The sequence below is a fragment of the Solanum verrucosum genome, unplaced genomic scaffold (genome assembly GCF_900185275.1).
Source record: "Solanum verrucosum unplaced genomic scaffold, falcon-dt-bn FXZP01000173.1, whole genome shotgun sequence".
Classification (NCBI taxonomy): domain Eukaryota; kingdom Viridiplantae; phylum Streptophyta; class Magnoliopsida; order Solanales; family Solanaceae; genus Solanum; species Solanum verrucosum.
In genome coordinates this window covers 516969-537411 of record NW_026020260.1, presented here as the reverse complement: position 1 = coordinate 537411, position 20443 = coordinate 516969, and the positions used below count along the sequence as shown (strand labels likewise).

Genomic DNA, 20443 nt, shown 5'->3' with positions numbered 1-20443 from the left:
AAGCCACTTTTGATTCCAAAACTCAAATGGAAGTGGAAGTTAATAAACTTCATGGGTATCCAAAAAAGAATAGTGGTAATACTGCTTTTGCTAGAAAACCTAGCATGCAAACATATTATTATCCCAGGCCTACTCCTCAAGATGTTTTAATAAAGAAAAGAGGTTGGAATCAAACTAGCACTTCTTATAGTGGAAGTGAGATTTATGAATGAAATCTCGAGGGGTTAACTAATAGGCAGATGACGATTATGGTTCATAGGATGCTTATGTATGCTACTATCTGCAAAAGTGTTAGTAACACTGACAAGACCATTTGCAAGATGATTATTGTAGGATTTACCGGTCAACTAAGAGTATGGTGGGATAATTATATGCCCTCTGATGCGAGAGCAGCGGTAATTAATGCTAAGGCAGTAAATGAAGGAGTTGATAATTTAGGCTTTGCCTTGTTCAAAATAGAGAAGACGTATACACTTATTTTGACTATTCTTGAACATTTTAGTGGTAGATTTACCAATCAATATGAAACCATTAGATCTCTTCTAAATGGTCTTAGATGTAGACATTTAGGAGAGTTTAGATGGTATAAAGAAACTTATTTAAGTCAGGTCATGGAACTTCCCAAAAATCGTTTAGAATTCTGGAAAGCCAACTTTATTGATGGTTTACCTTCTATATTTGCAGAAAGAATAAAAAAGACTCTTAGAAATCCTCAAGGAATTATTCCCTATAGTGATTTTACGTATGGAAAACTTATTGGGGCTTGTACGCAAGAAGGTATAAATTTGTGCAATGAGTTAAAACTCTCAAGACAACTTAAGATGGATAAGCTTAGAGAAAAGTCTCAATTAGGAGATTTTTGTACTCAATTCGATTTATCGGATGCTTCAAAAAACACCAACCGAGAAACTTCTAAATCAGAATTCCATAGATCTCATCATAAGAAAAGAAGATCTAGAAGAAGGACTAGAGAACAAAGAGATGAGCGTAGGAATCATCGTAAATCTCATAGATTTACCAGGAATAGGTCAAGGCAAAATCTTGATAAGATTAAGTGTTATAAATGTGGAAAATTTGGGCATATAGCTCCAAATTGTAAGCTAGAAAAGTTTAAGACTCTAGAACTTGATGATGATATTCAAGAGAAGATTTATAGTTTTCTATATACTTCTGGTTCCGAATCAGATTATGATGATTCTGAAGCAAGTTATGCAACAGAGGATGAGCAACCAGAGTCTTCTAAGGTTCATCAAGATTCGAGTGATGCTTGCAAATGTCATGGTGATGTTTGTCACTGCGAACATGATGAATTCTACAAGTTACAATCTCAGTTCGAAGACATGAATATGTTCACTATCACTGCAGACAATGTAATAGAACTTCTAAAAGAAGTTACCGATAATACTCTTCGTGAAAAGATCATTCAATTGGCTGATAGTAAAACTAGCTCTTCAACTAGTATTCCTACTGATAAAAAGGTTAAAGATGATTTTAATTATTCTACTCCTTACTCCTTGTCTGAAGTTCATAATAGACTCTCTTCTAAACAAACCATGGTTATTCGTGATACCTTCTTTGATGATTTAAAAGGAGAAATTGAACATTTGAAGGAAGAAATTAAATTTCTTAAACAAAATCATATTATTTATGATCACCGTATTACTCAGATTGAGTCTGCTAATAGCAAAGGAAAAAATAACGTTGATGAATCTACTGCTGAAGAAAATATTCTTGCCAACACTTTGAATATTGATTAGAAACAAAATATGTTTTTAGGAATGATGCAAATTGTTACAGCTCATAAATGGTATGTTAAATGTACTATATTAATTGATAATACTTTTTCTATAACTAACATTGCTATGATTGGTAGTGGCGCTGATGTGAGTTGCATTCAAGAAGGTCTTGTACCTACTAAATATTTTGAAAAAACAACTCATATGGTTAAATCTGCATCTGGTAATGCTTTAGATATAAAGTATAAATTATCTAATACTCGTATTTTCCAGAATAAAGTTTGTATTCCTCACTTCTTTTTCTTAGTAAAAAATCAGTTATACCCTCATATTATTCTAGGAACTCCTTTTATAAATGCAATTTATCCTTTACTAATATAAACGCTAAAGGATTTTCTTCTACTTATAAAAATTAAGATATTAGTTATACTTTTATCACCGAGCCTATTTCTAGAGATATTAATGCTCTAATTGAAATGAAACAAAAGCATGTTGATTATTTACAGCTTGAGACATTTAGTATGAATATATTCGATACTTTAAAATTTGCTAAAGTACAAGAAAAAATTAAACTCATTTCTGAAAAAATGGCCATTGATATTTGTGCTGATCATCCTAGTGCCTTTTGGAATCGGAAAAAGCATATTGTAACTCTTCCATATGAAGATGATTTATCTGAGGTAAATATCCCTACCAAATCACGTCCTTGTTAGATGAATACCAAATTGGTTGAATTCTGCAAAACAGAAATTGATAATTTATTACAAAAGGGGTTGATAAAGCCTTCCAAATCACCATGGTCGTGTACTGCTTTTTATGTTAGTAACGCAGAAGAAAAAGAACGAGGTGTTCCCAGGTTAGTTATAAATTATAAACCTTAAATAATTTTTTAAAATGGATTAGATATCCTATTCCTAATAAAAGAGATTTATTAACCAGATTATATGATGCTAATATCTTTTCAAAATTTGATCTAAAATCTAGATATTGACAAATCCAAATATTTAGAGACCATTCATATAGAACGGCATTTAATGTTCCGTTTGGACAGTACGAATGGAATGTAATGCCTTTTGGGTTAAAGAATGCTCCCTCAGAATTTCAAAAGATAATGAATGATATTTTCAATCCCTATTTGGATTTCATCATAGTTTATATTGATGATAATTTGGTTTACTCAAAGACTCTTAAAATGCATATTAAGCATTTAGACATTTTTAAGAAAATAGTTATTCAAAATGGTTTGGTTAAATCTAAACCTAAACTGAGTCTTTTTCAAACAGAAGTTAGATTTTTGGGTCATTTGATTTGTCAAGGAAAAATGACTCCTATTCAGCGATCTATTGAATTCGCATCAAAATTCCCTGATATTATCAAAAGATTGTAGAGACGGATACGTCTAATATATGGTATGGAGGTATATTGAAAAAATTAATCCGCATGATAAAAATGAATATCTTATTCGATTTCATTCAGGAAAATGGAGCGATGCTCATAAAAAATATGCGACTGTAGCTCATGAAATGTTAACTATCGTTAAGTGCGTTTTAAAATTTCAAGATGATTTATATAATCAAAATTTTTTGATAAAAACTGATGCTCAGTCAGTCAAGTATATGTTTGATAAAGATTTTAAACATGATGCGTCTAAGTTAATTTTTGCTAGGTGGCAGGCACAATTAGCCCCTTTTGATTTCGAAATTCATTATAAAAAGGGAATTGATAATTCCCTCCCAGACTTCTTATCAAGAGAATAACTTTCTTCTGATGGGTTTTCTTGATTTCTTTCCTGATAAAGATTTGGTTACGATTTGAAGGCAGTTCCTCTTAATAGAGATTTAAAGGAACTTATATTATGGAAAATTATAGACGGAATGGTAATTGATATCGTCAATAATTACATGATTGAACAAGAGCTTTATGAAAGATTTTATTGTGATGAAGTTTATAACCTCTTGACTGATTAAAAATATAGCCTCTTGAATGATTAAAACTAAATGCTATGTTTGCAGGATGGATCCTCCTTGGATAACCAAGGCTAGAGGAAAAGACAGTTATACTCACGGAAGGGGAAGATCATCCCCAAGTTCATCAAGATCATCATACGGATCTTCATCATCTAGTACTCCAATTATACAAAAGGGAGGAATGAGTTTATATAACTTAAACTCTAGAGCAAAGAAAAAAGATTCATCATCAATACATCTGGAAGATATTCCAGAAAGTGATCCATTATATGCTAAACTATAAGAGTTTCTAACTCAAAAGCAAGGTGATTCTTTTGCTTCAATCGCCAAAGAAGAAGTTGATGATATCAAAACATATGAAAAGGTAGAAAAAATAGATATGATATTTCTCTTAGAAAAATATGACATACAGAGAAGAGAAGAACCTTGGAAGATATTCCAAAGGTATTTAGTTAATGGGCTTTATTTCCCGGGTGAGCATACAAAACTCGAAAATATTATGAGACTCTGCTGATAAGCACAAGTGTTGAATTTCAACATTTTTCAGGATATAATACATGTGAGAATGTTTATAACTTCTCTAAAATGATTATAAAACACGTCATTCATATTGAAGATTGGGGTATTTCCTCAATGACTGAAAGACAATTCAGTCTAAACAAATTCATGGTAAGCTTTACCTATTTGGATTATATTCAGGCATTTAATAAAGTTCTCTGTTATAACAATGAGAGGCATAAACATACTTGGTTGATAAAAGTATGTGCCAAGATATTTGCGAATCCTATACCAAATTGGTTTTTAAACTGGTGGATGTACCACGGGCCAACAATAAAAATTTTGCCCGAACCATTTCTCAAGTTATACAAAGAATGGGTCTTATTATTATTATTAGTATTACTAATACTATTACTATTGTTATTACTATTTTTATTATTATTGTTATTACTATTTTATTATTATTATTATTATCATTATTGTGAATTTTTAAGTGATAAATGGAACCATTTTAAAACATGGTTTTTTGTCTCTTATAGTGCTGATGATTTAAATTATATCTTTCGAGAGTTTTATGAAACTTGTGCTTTACATAATCAAATTATGTATTTTGTGGTGTTTTATGAAACTTGTGCTTTACATAATCAAATTATGTATTTTGTGTCTTGGTTTATAACCACTTATCTTCGGTTATTCATCAAAGTTCTAGAACGATCTTATAAAGATGAATATGGTAATATTATTAAGGCTGTTTATCCTCCTCAGTCATCTTTTATTTTACCTAATAATACTGGTATCACTTTTACTGCCTTTCAAAAAATTGTTGAACAAGATGTTGCGGCAGTCAGCATCAATGAAATTAATAACTTGATTTCTCAAAATAATTTTTTGGGACTTTATGCTAAAGTTTTGGATGAACATATTGGTTCGCTTGATAAAAAATTGGATGAATTAACTACTTTGATTATTCAAATAAAAAATCATTTAAAAGCTTTTGATAAAGCTTGGACTTCTAAAACTAATTCCGAAGCTCTTACTATGTCTACCTCTGTGCAGAGGCCCACTGAGATTAAGGATTTTAAATTCAAATCGATGTATGATTTCGAAGAACTTCTTGATAAAAAGTTTTCGGATTTTAAAGCTAACCCTAGAGATTTGTCTGAAAATTTTGCGGATAAAATGGAAAACACTTTTGATTTTAAAAATCATGTTTCTTTAGAATTTAATAAACTTCGCAGTTATCCCAAGAAGAATAGTGGTAATCCTAAGTTTGCTCATAAACATAGCATGCAAACTTATTATTATTCCAGGCCAACTCCTCAGGATGTGCTTACAGAGGAACGCGACTGGAATCAGACCAATACCTCTTATAGTGGTTCTGAAATTTATGAGTGGAATCTCGATGGGTTGACTGATAGACAGCTAACTATTCTCGTTCATAGAATGCTTATGTATGCAACAATTTGTAAAAATGTTAAAAACACAGATAGAAATATATGCAAAATGATTATTGCAGGTTTTACTGGCCAACTCAGAGGTTGGTGGGATAATTATATGAGCCTTGAGCAAAAGGCTTCTGTAATTAATGCTACTTCGAGTAGTGAAGGTTTTGATAACTTGGGCATGCCTCTAGTTGCTAATAGAGAAGACGTTGTTTATACTCTAGTCTTAACCATCCTAGAACATTTTAATGGTAGATTCACCAATCAGTACGAGACTGTTCGTACCTTCTTGAATGGTCTACGATGTAGAACCTTGGAAGAATTTAGATGGTATAAAGATACTTATATGAGTAGGGTGATGGAACTACCCGAAAACATTTATGAGCATTGGAAAGCTAATTTTATAGATGGCTTTCCCCCCTTATTTGCCGAGTGTGTTAAAAGGATTCTGAGAAATGCTCTTGGAGAAATCCCGTATAAAGATTATACTTATGGTTAGCTGATAGGAGTTTGTAATCAGGAAGGTATAAACTTGTGCAATGAATTGAAACTCTCCAGATAGCTTAAGATTGACACGCTCAAGGAAAGATCTCAGATGTGAGACTTTTGTACCCAGTTCGATTTACCTGATGCTCCGGCTAATAGCAGGAGAAAACATAAAGATTCTAGAGACTCCAATCCTGATAGACCTCATAGAAAGAAGAGATCTAGATATAGATCTAAAGAAGAGCGGGGCGCTAGAAAAACCTTTCGCAAGGCTAATAGATTTATCAAGACTAGATCTAAGCGTGAGCTTGCCAAGATTAAGTGTTATAAGTGTGATAATTTCGGTCATATAGCACCCAATTGTAAGCTTGAAAATTTGAAGATCTTAGAATTAGATGAGGATATTCATGATAAGGTTTATAGTTTCTTATATACTTCTGATTCTGAATCCGATTATGATTCTGACTCAGGCTTCGAAGAAGAGATTGATTTACCTGAATTATCTGATAATAATCAGCGTGATAATAATCAACAAGATAATATGAATACTTGCAATACTTGCCATGGTGATACTTGCCTATGTGAAAATGATGAGTTTTTTTTATAAACTGCAATCTCAATTTGAAGATTTAAATCTAAATACTATTACTTTTGATAATGTGATAGAACTTCTGAAAGAAGTTACTGATAATAATCTTCGTAAAAAAATTATTCAGTTAGATGTTAATAATAGTGCTAGTTCTAGTTCAAAAAATTCTGAAAAAAAGAATGATTTTTAATTCGAATACTCTGCACCTTATTCTTTGTCTGAAATTAATAATAGACTTTAAAAACAAACTATTTCTACAAGAGATTCTTCTTTTGATTTGAAAAAAGAAGTTGAAAATTTGAAAAATGAGATTAAATCTCTTAAACAAAATCAAGTGATTTGTGATCATCGTCTTACTCAGATTGAAGCTGTTAATAACAAAGGTAAAAACATTGCTGAAGATAATACTCTAGCAAAACCTTTTAATATTGATCCTAAACAAGGTATGTTTTTAGGAATGATGCAAATTGTTACTGCTTATAACTGGTATGTTAAATGCACCATTTTGATTGATAATAGTTTTTCAATAACGAATATTGCTATGATTGATAGTGGAGCGGATGTTAGTTGCATTCAAGAAGGTCTTGTGCCAACTAAATATTTTGAAAAAACTACTCATATGGTCAAATCTGCTTCTGGTTATGCTTTAGATATAAAGTATAAATTGCCTAATACTCGCATTTGCCTAAATAAAGTGTGCATTCCACATTTCTTTTTCTTGGTAAAAAATCAGTTATACCCTCCAATTATACTTGGAACCCCCTTTATAAATGCTATTTATCCTTTTACTAGCATAAATGCTAAAGGTTTTTCTGCTACTTATGAAGACAGGGATATGAGTTATACTTTCATCACTGACCCTATTTCTCGTGATATTATGAAACAAAAGCATATTGATTATCTGCAACTTGAATTGTTTAGCATGAATATATTTGATACTTTGAAATCTACCAAAGTACATGAAAAAATTAAATTAATTTCTGAACAAATTGCTGTTGATATTTGTGCTGATCATCCTAGTGCTTTTGGGAATCGGAAAAAGCATATAGTTACTCTTTCATATGAAGATGATTTCTCTAAGAATGTCATTCCAACTAAATCTCGTCCCTGTCAAATGAACGCCGAATTAGTTGAATTTTGCAAAAAGGAGATTGATAATTTGTTACAAAAGGGGTTGATAAAACCTTCAAAATCACCTTGGTCTTGTACTACATTTTATGTTAACAATGTGGCTGAAAAAGAACGAGGTGTTCAGATCCAACTATTTAAAGAGCATACTTATAAAACTACTTTTAATGTCCCGTTTGGACAATACAAATGGAATGTAATGCCATTTGATTTGAGAAATGCTCCTTCCGAATTTCAAAAAATTATGAATGATATTTTCAACCCATTTTTGGATTTCATCATTGTTTATATTTTGATATTTTGATATTTTTCAAAACATTTGAAACACATATCAAGCATCTAGACATTTTCAAGAAAATCGTTATACAAAATGGTTTGGTAATTTCTAAACCAAAAATGAGTTTATTTCAAACTAGTGTTCGATTTCTTGGACATCTTATTTGTCAGGGAAAAGTCACCTCGATACAAAGATCAATTGACTTTGCATCAAAATTTCCTGATGTTATTACCGACAGGACTCAATTGCAAAGATTTTTGGGAAGTTTAAATTACATCTCCCCCTTTTATAAAAAAATATCTTGTGATTTGGCCCCTCTTTACGACAGGCTAAAAAAGGATCATAAATCACCTTGGACTGATAGGCATAAAACTTTGGTAAAAAATATTAAGTTGCATGTCCAATCTTTACCTTGTTTAACTCGTGCTAATCCTGCCTGGCAAAAGATTATTGAGACGGATGCGTCTAACATTGGTTATGGTGGGATCTTGAAACAAATTAATCCCAATGACAAACAGGAATATTTGGTTAGATTTAATTCTGGGAAATGGAGCGAAGCCCAAAAAAAATATGCCACGGTGGCTCATGAAATGCTAACCATCGTTAAATGTGTGTTAAAATTTCAACATGATTTGTATAATCAAAAGTTTTTAATAAAAACTGATGCGCAATCTGTGAAATATATGTTTCATAAAGATTTTAAACATGATGCGTCAAAATTAATTTTTGCTAGATGGCAAGCCCAGTTAGGTCCTTTTAATTTTGAAATTCATTATAAAAAAAGAAGTGATAACTTTCTCCCGAATTTCTTATCCAGAGAATATTTGTCTTCGTCATGAGTTTTCTTTTTCCCTTCTTTACTGAAAAAACTCTTATTACTATATTAAAAATAATTCCTCTTAATCGAGATGTACAAGAGATAATTTTATGGAAAATTATCGGTTGAATGGTGATACACATCTTCTCTATTGTTCATAATATCGAAGAGATCGTCGATTTTGACAACGAAAATTATTATTACAATAACTACGCTGACGCATTTGAATAAAACAAAAGGTTTTGTTTGTAGGATGGACTCTCCTTGGATAACCAAGGGTCGAGGCAGTTAATAACCCCCGTAGAAGGGGAAGATCTTCCCAGGATCATCATCAGGATCGTCATACGGATCCTCTTCTAATTCGCCAATTCTGCAAAAATATGGAAAGAATTTGATAAATGCCAAAGTCACTCAAAGTGCAACATCAACATCAATACATATGGATGATATTCCAGAAAATAGACCGTTATACGCACAACTACAATCATATTTATCTGAGAAGCAAACTGATACTTTTTCCTCTATCGCCATAGAAGATGTTGATGATATCAACTCTTTTGAAAAGGTATCAAAGAAAGAAATAACATTTCTTTTAGAAAACTCTGAAATTCAGAGAAAGGAAGAACCCTGGAAGATATTCCAGCGATACTTGATTAACGGATTATATTTCCTGGCAGAGTCATATAAAACCCGATCTTACTATGAGACTATTTTAATAAATACTGGTGGTGTCGAATTTCAGCACTTCTCACGGTACAACACTAGCGAGAATGCTTATAACTTCTCCAAAATGATTATTAAGCAGATTATATCTATTGAAGATTGGGGTATTTCCACAATAAAAGAAAGGCAGATCAACCTAAATAAGGTCTCTATGAGTTTCACCTATTGGGACTACATTAATGCTTTTGAAAAAGTCTTTTACTATAATAATGAGCGACATAAGCTTACTTGGGTTATTAAAATTTGCGCAAAGATATTTGCAGAATCCATCCCTAATTGGTTCTTGAACTGGTGGTCATACCACGGTCCAACAACAAATATTTTGCCTGATCCATTTCTGCAATTATATAAACAATGGGTTAAGGTTTCACCAGATCTTTAACGATTTATACCACGCAGATCATATTTGCTATATTGAAAAAATCGAAAAAATTTTATTCTTTAATTGAATTCTCTATTCCATGGATTCATAAATGGACCCCAGAAGTGGGATACAACGAGGAGCAAATTCCTTGTTTGTATAGAACCTTTCATCATAATTTTTGGGACAAATTGATTAAAAAGGATCCCACGACCAAGTCTTAATACGGACAAGAATTGCTGGATCTAATTGCAAGAAAGATCCAAGAATATAGTATTCTCCTTACAAGGGAATCATTGCCAACATCTTAGTCAAGCATATTGCAAGAAAAATTCCATTCAAGATGGAAATAAAGAAGAAATGATTAATAATTATCTAGACGAGGTCAGGAGGAATTTACTCCTCAATATTAATCAATGTGAGAAATTAGACACTTCTATGAGAAGTTAGACGAGCGATGATATCGCAGAAGATACTCAAGAAATGCAATATGATGAATCAGCTAAACCCATTTCAGAAGATACGCTGAAAAAGGCGGAAGATTTCCTTAGTGAACTAAAGATAAAAGACAAGCTGTGAAGCTTATCGCCAACAGTAAAAGTCACTATCAACAGTAGATACACTGTTGATTAACAGTAAAAACATTGTTATTGTACATAAGGGACCCATTGATAAGGGACCCACCATTGTTGTACAATATTTTTTTTCTATAAATAGGTTTAGTTTTAATTGGAGAAGGAGGTTGAGAAACCTTCTCTCTCTAGCATTCTCTCTAAAGCTCTCTTTTGTAAAGTTTGAAGTTCGCCGGAATATTTACCGAAGTTAATAAAGTGTATAATTCTCTTATAGGCCTTGGAGCTGGCCACCCTTTTCAAGATACTATTTTATTTCTGTTCTTATCTTTATACAAACAAGAATTGCTGGATCTAATTGCAAGAAAGATCCAAGAATAGTCGTGAAGTTTTAGCCGAACATGGTCACGACTCAGATCTGAGAATAATACCAAAAGATAAGAACAAAAATAAAATAGTATCTTGAAAAGGGTGGCGGACTCCAAGGCCTATAAGAGAACTATACACTTTATTAACTCCGGTAAGTATTCCGGCGAACTTTAAACTTTACAAAAGAGAGCTTTACAAGAGAGAGTGCTAGAGAGAGACGGGTTTTCAACATATTTCTCCAATTAAAACTAAACCTATTTATAGAAAAAAAATATTGTACAATAATGGTGGGTCCCTTATGTACAGTAACAATGTTTTTACTGTTAATCAACAGTGTATCTACTGTTGATAGCGACTTTTACTGTTGGCGATAAGCTTTACAACTTGTCTTTTTTCTCTAGTTCTCTGAGGAAATCTTCCACCTTTTTCAGCGTATCTTCTGAAATGGGTTTAGTTGATTCATCAGGCTGAGTTTCTTGAGTATCTTTTGCGATATCATCGCTCATCTCACTTCTCATAGAAGTGTCTGATTTCTCGTATTGATTAATATTGAGGAGTAGATTCCTCCTGACCTCGTCTAGATAATTATTAATCATTTCTTCTTTATTTTCATCTTGAATGGAAATTTTTCTTGCAATATGTCTGGCTGTGCTGTCGGCAATGATTCCCTTGTGAGGAGAAATACAATATTCTTGGATCTTTCTTGCAATTAGATCCAGCAATTCTTGTTCGTATAAAGACTTGGTCGTGGGATTCTTTTTATCAATTTGTCCCAAAAATTATTATGAAAGGTTCTATACAAGCAAGGAATTTGCTCCTCGGTGAATCCCACTACTGGGTTCATTTATGAATCCATGGAATAGAGAATTCAATGAAAAAATAAATTTGTTCGATTTTTTCAATGTAGTAAATATGATATGCGTGGTATAAATCGTTAAGATCTGGTGAAACCTTAACCCATTCTTAATATAATCGCAGAAAAGGATCAGACAAAATCTTTGTTGTTGGACCGTGGTATGACCACCAGCTCAAGAACCTATTAGGGATGGATTCTGCAAATATCTTTGCGCAAATTTTAATAAATCAAGTATGCTTATATCGCTCATTATTATTGTAGAGGACTTTTTCAAAAGCATTAATGTTGTCCCAATAGGTGAAACTCATAGAGACCTTATTTAGGCTGATCTGCCTTTCTTTCATTGTGGAAATACCCCAATCTTCAATAGATATAATTTGCTTAATAATCATTTTGGAGAAGTTATAAACATTCTCGCTGGTGTTTTACCCTGAAAAATGCTGAAATTCGACACTACCAGTATTTATTAAAATAGTCTCATAGTAAGATCGAGTTTTATATGACTTACCCGGGAAATATAATCCGTTAATCAAGTATCGCTGGAATATCTTCCAGGGTTCTTCCTTTCTCTGGATTTCATAGTTTTCTAAAAGAAATATTATTTATTTCTTTGATACCTTTTTAAAAGATTTGATATCATCAATATCTTCTTTGGCGATAGAGGCAAAAGTATCACTTTGCTTCTCAAATAAATATGCTTGTAGGTGTGTGTATAACGGGCTATTTTCTGGAATATCATCCAGATGTATTGATGATGATGTTGAACTTTGAGTGACTTTGGAATTTATCAATTTCTTTCCATATTTTTGCAGAATTGGAGAATTAAAAGAGGATCCGTATGACGATCCTGATGATGATCCTGGGGAAGATCTTCCCCTTCCTCGGGGGTTATTACTCCTGCCTCGACCCTTGGTTATCCAAGGAGAGTCCATCTTACAAACAAAACATTTTGTTTTATTCAAATGCGTCATAGTTGTTATTGTAATAATAATTTTTGTCGTCAAAATCGACGATCTCTTCGATAATATGAACAATAGAGAAGATGTCTATCACCATTCCATCGATAATTTTCCATAAAATTATCTCTTGTAAATCTCGATTGAGAGAAATTACTTTTAATATAGTAATAAGAGTTTTTTCAATAAAGAAGGGAGAAAAGAAAACTCATGACGAAGACAAATATTCTCTGGATAAGAAATCTGGGAGAGAGTTATCACTTCTCTTTTTATAATGGATTTCAAAATTAAAAGGAGCTAACTGCGCTTGCCATCTAGCAAAAATTAATTTTGACGCATCATGTTTAAAATCTTTATTAAACATATATTTCACAGATTGGGCATCAGTTTTTATTAAGAACTTCTGGTTATATAAATCATCTTGAAATTTTAACACACTTTTAACGATTGTTAGTATTTCATAAGCCACCATGACATATTTTTCTGGGCTTCGCTCCATTTCCCATAATTAAATCTAATCAAATATTTCTGTTTGTCATTGGGATTAATTTGTTTCAAAATCCCACCATAACCAATGTTAGACGCATCCGTCTCAATAATCTCCCGAATTTCTTATCCAGAGAATATTTGTCTTCGTCATGAGTTTTCTTTTTCCCTTCTTTACTGAAAAAACTCTTATTACTATATTAAAAATAATTCCTCTTAATCGAGATGTACAAGAGATAATTTTATGGAAAATTATCGATTGAATGGTGATACACATCTTCTCTATTGTTCATAATATCGAAGAGATCGTCGATTTGAATAAAACAAAATGTTTTGTTTGTAGGATGGACTCTCCTTGGATAACGAAGGGTCTAGGCAGGGGTAATAACCCCCGAGGAAGGGGAAGATCTTCCGCAGGATCATCATCAGGATTGTCATACAGATCTTTTTCTAATTCTCCAATTTTGCAAAAATATGGAAAGAATTTGATAAATGCCAAAGTCAATCAAAGTGCAACATCATCATCTATAAAAAATATCCCGTTATACGCACAACTACAAGCATATTTGTCTTAGAAGCAAAGTGATACTTTTGCCTCTATCGCCAAAGAAGATGTTGATGATATCAAATCTTTTGAAAAGGTATCAAAGAAAGAAATAATATTTCTTTTAAAAATCTCTGAAATTCAGAGAAAGGAAGAACCCTGAAAGATATTCTAGTGATACTTGATTAATCGATTATATTTCCTGGGTGAGTCATATAAAACCCGATCTTACTATGAGACTATTTTAAAAAATACTGGTAGTGTCGAATTTCAGCACTTCTCGGGGTAAAACACCAGCGAGAATGTTTATAACTTCTCCAAAATAATTATTAAGCAAAGTATATCTATTGAAGATTGGGGTATTTCCACAATGAAAGAAAGGCAGATCAGCCGAAATAAGGTATCTATGAGTTTCACCTATTGGGATTACATTAATGCTTTTGAAAAAGTCCTCTACTATAATAATGAGCGACATAAGAATACTTGGTTTATTAAAATTTGCGCAAAGATATTTGCAGAATCCATCCCTAATTGGTTCTTGAACTGGTGGTCATACCACGGTCCAACAACAAAGATTTTGCCTAATCCATTTCTGCAATTATATAAACAATGGGTTAAGGTTTCACCAGATCTTAACGATTTATACCACGCATATCATATTTGCTATATTGAAAAAATTGAACAAATTTAATTTTCATTGAATTCTCTATTCCATGAATTCATAAATGGACCCAGAAGTGGGATTCACCGAGGAGCAAATTCCTTGTTTGTATATAACCTTTCATAATAATTTTCGGGACAAATTGATGAAAAAGGATCCCACGACCAAGTCTTTATATCGACAAAAATTGATGGATCTAATTGCAAGAAAGATCAAAGAATATTGTATTTGTCCTCACAAGGGAATCATTGCCGACAACTCAGTCAGGCATATTGCAAGAAAAAATTCCATTCAAGATGAAAATAAAGAAGAAATGATTAATAATTATCTAGAGGAGGTCAGGAGGAATCAACTCCTCAATATTAATCAATACGAAAAATCAGACACTTCTATGAGAAGTGTTAGGAATTTGCTTTTTCAACTGCACTTTTACTTTTACTGCATTATATTAGATAAGACTTAGTCAATTAGTTGTTAGCCATTTATTCCTATTATTTAGGAGTAAGTTAGTGAGTTAGGAATATGCTAGTAGTGGGTTTACTGCTTTCTGTTTTTTATTCCAGTCTTATAAATGAAATCTGAAGACATCAATAAAAATGTTCTTCTACCAATATTCTTCTTGACTTCTTTGCTTTCTAAAACTCATACTACTAAAATTTACCAACAATTGGTATCAGAGCTTTTTTATCTTGCGGGATCTGTGGGTATTTCTGTGAGTGATTGTTTCAAGTGACTCAAGCACCACAACCAGAAACAACAAAAGATTTAAAATGGAAGAAAGCTCAAGTTTCTCGGTAATGGCACCTCCTGTCTTCAATGGTGAAAATTTTCACATGTGGGCAGTGAGGATGGAAGCTTATCTCGAAGCTTTAGATCTTTTGGAGGCAATCGAGGAAGACTATGAAGTTCTTCCGCTACCCGGAAACCCAACAATGGCTCAACTCAAAAATCACAAGGACAAGAAAACCAGAAAATCTAAGGCAAAGGCATGTCTTTTTTCAGCAGTCTCTTCAACAATTTTCACTCGTATCATGTCTCTAAAATCAGCAAAAGCCATCTGGAATTATCTCAAGGCAGAATATGAAGGAAATGATCGTATCAAAGGTATGCAAGTGCTGAATCTCATTAGAGACTTTGAGTTACAAAAAATGAAAGAATCGGAAACCATCAAAGAATACTCTGACAGGCTTATGAGCATAGCAAACAGAGTAAGATTACTTGGTTCTGAGTTTAAAGACTCACGTATTGTTGAAAAGATTCTGGTTACTTTACCTGAAAGATTTGAAGCCATCATTACCACTTTGGAGAACACCAAGGATCTGTCAAAAATCACTTTGGCGGAATTATTGAATTCCTTGCAGGCTCAAGAACAAAGAAGGGTTATGAGAGAAGATGGAATCAGAGAGGGAGCATTGGCGGCCAAACATGAAGAGAGTGGAAGATACAAAAAGAAAAACAATAAGAAGAACCAGCCAACAAATGGAGAAGGAGCAGCTCGCTACAACAACAAAAGCAAAACAGACAGCTTTAAAGGAAACTATCCTCCTTGTAAGCACTGTGGAAAGAATGGTCATGCGCCGTATAAGTGTTGGAAAAGGCCGGATGCTAAATGCAGTAAGTGCAACCAACTCGGGCATGAAACAATTATTTGCAAGAGTAAATTGCAGCAGCAAGACGCAGATGCCCAGGTTGTTAATGAACAGGAAGAGGATCAACTCTTTGTGGCATCGTGTTTTGTAAGCAATGTTTCAACTGAGGCTTGGCTTATTGATAGCGGATGCACAAACCATATGACTCATGACAAAGAGATCTTTAAAGACTTGAAGCCTATTGGAGTTACAAAAGTCAGAATAGGTCATGGTGGTTATATTCCGGCAAAAGGAATGGGAACTATTACAATTGAAACACAATCAGGTACTAAAGCAATTTCCGATGTTCTTTATGTACCAGATTTAGATCAGAACTTGTTAAGTGTTGGTCAATTGTTAGAAAAAGGTTTCAAATTGTATTTCTAAGATAAACATTGCTTGATCAAGGAAGCCTCAGGACATGACTTGTTTAAAGTCAAAATGAGAGGCAAAAGTTTCTCATTAAATCCATTGGAGGAAGAACAAGTGGTGTATTCGGCAAGAGAAAATGCTTCCGAGTTATGGCATAAGAGACTCGGACACTATCATTATCAAGGGCTTCTCAAAATGCAAGAATTGGTGATAGTCGAGAACCTTTCTAAACTGGGAGCGAGTTCTAAAAATTGTCGGGCTTGTCAATTTGGAAAACAAAGTAGACTTCCATTCCCAAAGGCAAATTGGAGAGCAACAAGAAAGTTGCAGCTGGTTCACATCGATATTGGAGGACCCCAAAGGACTCCCTCACTTAAAGGGATTGAACGTCAACTTACTGCTCCTTATACTCCGGAACAAAATGGAGTTAGTGAGAGAAGAAACAGATATATCATGGAGATGGCAAGATGTATGTTGCACGAAAAGAATTTGCCAAAGATGTTTTGGGCAGAGGCAGCAAATACAACTGTGTTCCTACAAAATTGACTTCCCTCAAAAGCTGTGAAAGATCAAACTCCTTTTGAAGCATGGTATGGATACAAGCCTCCGCTGCATTTTCTTAAAGTGTTTGGTTGTCTTTGTTTTACCTATGTACCTCAGGTCAAACGGGATAAACTAGATAAGAAGGCTGCCCCGGGCATTTTTATTGGCTACAGTAATGTTTCAAAAGCGTACAAAATCTTTCAACTTGAAGGTGAGAAGATAATTATCAGCAGAGATGTCCACTTCATGGAAAATGAAGAATGGGATTGGGATGACTCAAGGAATTCCATCTAGAAAACAAGCTTGTGGTTAAATGAAAGGGACGATGATCCACCAGTTCGGGGAACTCGATTGCTCTCTGATATATATGAGAGATGCAATGTTGCGATTCGTGAACCTGCTAACCCTAAAGATGCTCTAAAAGACCCCAAGTGGAGAAATGCAATGGAGGAGGAGTTGTTTATGATCGAAAAAAATGATACATGGCAGCTTGTTGACAAACCTCAAGGCAGAAAAGTAATTGGGGTAAAGTGGGTGTTCCGAACCAAGCTAAATGCTGATGGTTCAATCAACAAGAATAAAGCAAGGCTTGTAGTTAAGGGTTATGCGCAGATTTTTGGTGTAGATTATTCTGACACTTTTGCTCCTGTTGCTAGGCTTGACACAATCAGATTGCTTATAACTGTTTCTGCACAACGTGGCTGGAAAGTGCATCAAATGGATGTCAAATCAGCATTTCTTAATGGCATTCTTGAAGAAGAAATTTATGTTGAGCAACCTGAAGGATTTGTTATAGATGGAAAGGAAGATAAAGTCTATCGACTACATAAAGGTCTTTATGGCTTAAAACAGGCACCAAGAGCTTGGTATAGTCGAATAGATGATTATTTGCTCGGTCTCGATTTTGAAAAGAGTCTTTCAGAATTCACATTGTATGTTAAACATAATGGCAGTGAGATTCTTGTTGTTTCTCTTTATGTGGATGACCTTTTGATTACAGGGAGCAGTGAAAAGCTAATTGAGGAGTTCAAGCAAGATATGATGCAAGCTTTTGAAATGTTTGATCTTGGTCTTATGACATATTTCCTTGGAATAGAGATTACACAAGGAAAAGATGAGTTTTTCGTTTGCCAGAAAAAGTACGCAAAGGAAATTCTCAAGAAATTCAAAATGGACAATTGCAAAGAGATTAGTACTCCCATGAACCAAAAAGAGAAACTAAGTAAAGATGATGGAGTCGAAAAGGTGGATGAGACATACTTCAGAAGTTTCATTGGGTGTTTAATGTATCTTACAGCAACAAGACCTGATATATTGTATGCTGTAAGTGTTTTATCAAGATTCATGCATTGTCCTAGTGAAGTACATTTGCAGGCAGCCAAAAGAGTTGTGCGATACATCAAAGGAACCATCACCTATGGAGTCAAGTTTCAGAAGAGTCAACCTGTGAAGCTTTGTGGGTATTCCGACAGTGATTGGGGCGGTTCCGAGGATGATGCAAAGAGTACTTCAGGGTACTGTTTTAGTCTTGGTTCTGGAATTTTCTCATGGAGTTGTAAGAAACAAGATATTGTAGCTCAATCTACTGCAGAAGCTGAGTTTGTGGCAGCTACAGCAGCAGTAAATCAAACATTGTGGCTGAAGAAAATTCTGGTTGATTTGCATATGGAACCGACTGGAAGCATCAAAGTGTTCGTGGACAATGAAGCAGCAATAGCTATATCTCACAATCCTGTGTTTCATGGAAGAACTAAGCACTTCAAAATCAAGTTCTTTTTCTTGAGAGAAGTGCAAAAAGATGGAGATATAACTCTTGTCTACTGCAAGATGGAAGAACAATTGGCTGATATATTCACTAAGCCTTTACCAGTTGGCAAGTTTCAGCTTCTCAGACAGAGAATTGGAGTTTGCAGTTTCCAAAGCAAGGAGGAGTGTTAGGAATTTGCTTTTTCAACTGCACTTTTACTTTTACTGCATTATATTAGATAAGACTTAGTCAATTAGTTGTTAGCCATTTATTCCTATTATTTAGGAGTAAGTTAGTGAGTTAGGAATATGCTAGTAGTGGGTTTACTGCTTTCTATTTTTTATTCCAGTCTTATAAATGAAATCTGAAGACATCAATAAAAATGTTCTTCTACCAATATTCTTCTTGACTTCTCTGCTTTCTAAAACTCATACTACTAAAATTTACCAACAAGAAGTGAGACAAGCAATGATATCACAGAAGATACTCAAGAAACTCAGCTTAAAGAATCATGTAAACCTATTTCATAAGATACGCTGAAAAAGGTGAAAGAGTTCCTCAGAGAACTAAAGAAAAAAGACAAGCTTATCGCCAACAGTAAAAGTCACTATCAACAGTAGATACACTGTTGATTAACAGTAAAAAAACTGTTACTGTACTTAAGGGACCGACCATTATTGTACAATATTTTTTTTTTCTAGAAATAGGTTTAGTTTTAATTGGAGAAGTAGATTGAAAAACCCTCTCTCTCTAGTACTCTCTCCTGGAAAGCTCTCTTTTATAAAGTTTGAAGTTCGCCGGAATACTTACCGGAGTTAATAAAGTGTATAGTTCTCTTATAGGCCTTGGAGTCGGCCACCGTTTTCAAGGTACTATTTTATTTCTGTTCTTATCTTTTGGTATTATTTCTCAGATCTGAGCCGTGACCATGTCCGGCTAAAACTTCATATCTATGTCGGATAACTAACTTCACCTTTATATCTACCATGAAAGATCTAGACTTTATCTAAATATAAATAAATTTATATATGGTTTCTTGACTTGGTTCTGAGATGGTGGTACAATCAGTTTTAATACAACACGTTATTGGCTTTGTCTTTGTGACTCTGTCTAGCCAGTCATGGTTCTTAGCCTGTTATTGAATTGAAAAAGGGTGCCTATACCCAGTTAGAATTGCTAGACACATGGGCTTAATAACAATACGTATTTGAATTTTGACAGGCCCTTTGCTCGGGTAAAAGGAATAAGATCCTTCCATACTGTCATAAAACTATATAAAAAATTGTATATGTTTCGATTCGGATTTAGAACCGAATGTTAGCAAGCTAGATTAAAGATGACCGCGTGGACTACCGCTCATCTTCTGGGATCCTGCAAGTTGGTATCAGAGCCTAGGAACTTTCATGGTAAATATGAAATTGAAGTGAAGTATTCGGCATAGATATGTTCTTTTCTTCATGGATCTTGGAGAAATGAGTACTAAAAGCATTAGATTGGAAGAGGTAGATATACCTCAAAACCTTGATTTGTTAAACAAATGGACTATTCCAAAAAATGATATTAAAACCATTTATGATTGTGGTTGGTTTGATAAAGTTTCTCATAAACTGTTGATTAAAACTACTGAGCAATCTTTGGCGTTAAATTCGTCTGAATAGACTATTCGTTTGTTAAATAAATAAGAT

The 20443-nt window shown here is 33.6% G+C and overlaps 1 pseudogene; it reads left to right on the top strand.

The window, feature by feature from the left end:
* The first annotated feature begins 611 nt into the window (after positions 1-611).
* LOC125833487 (uncharacterized) lies at positions 612-11436 on the top strand (annotated as a pseudogene).
* Positions 11437-20443: the final 9007 nt, after the last annotated feature.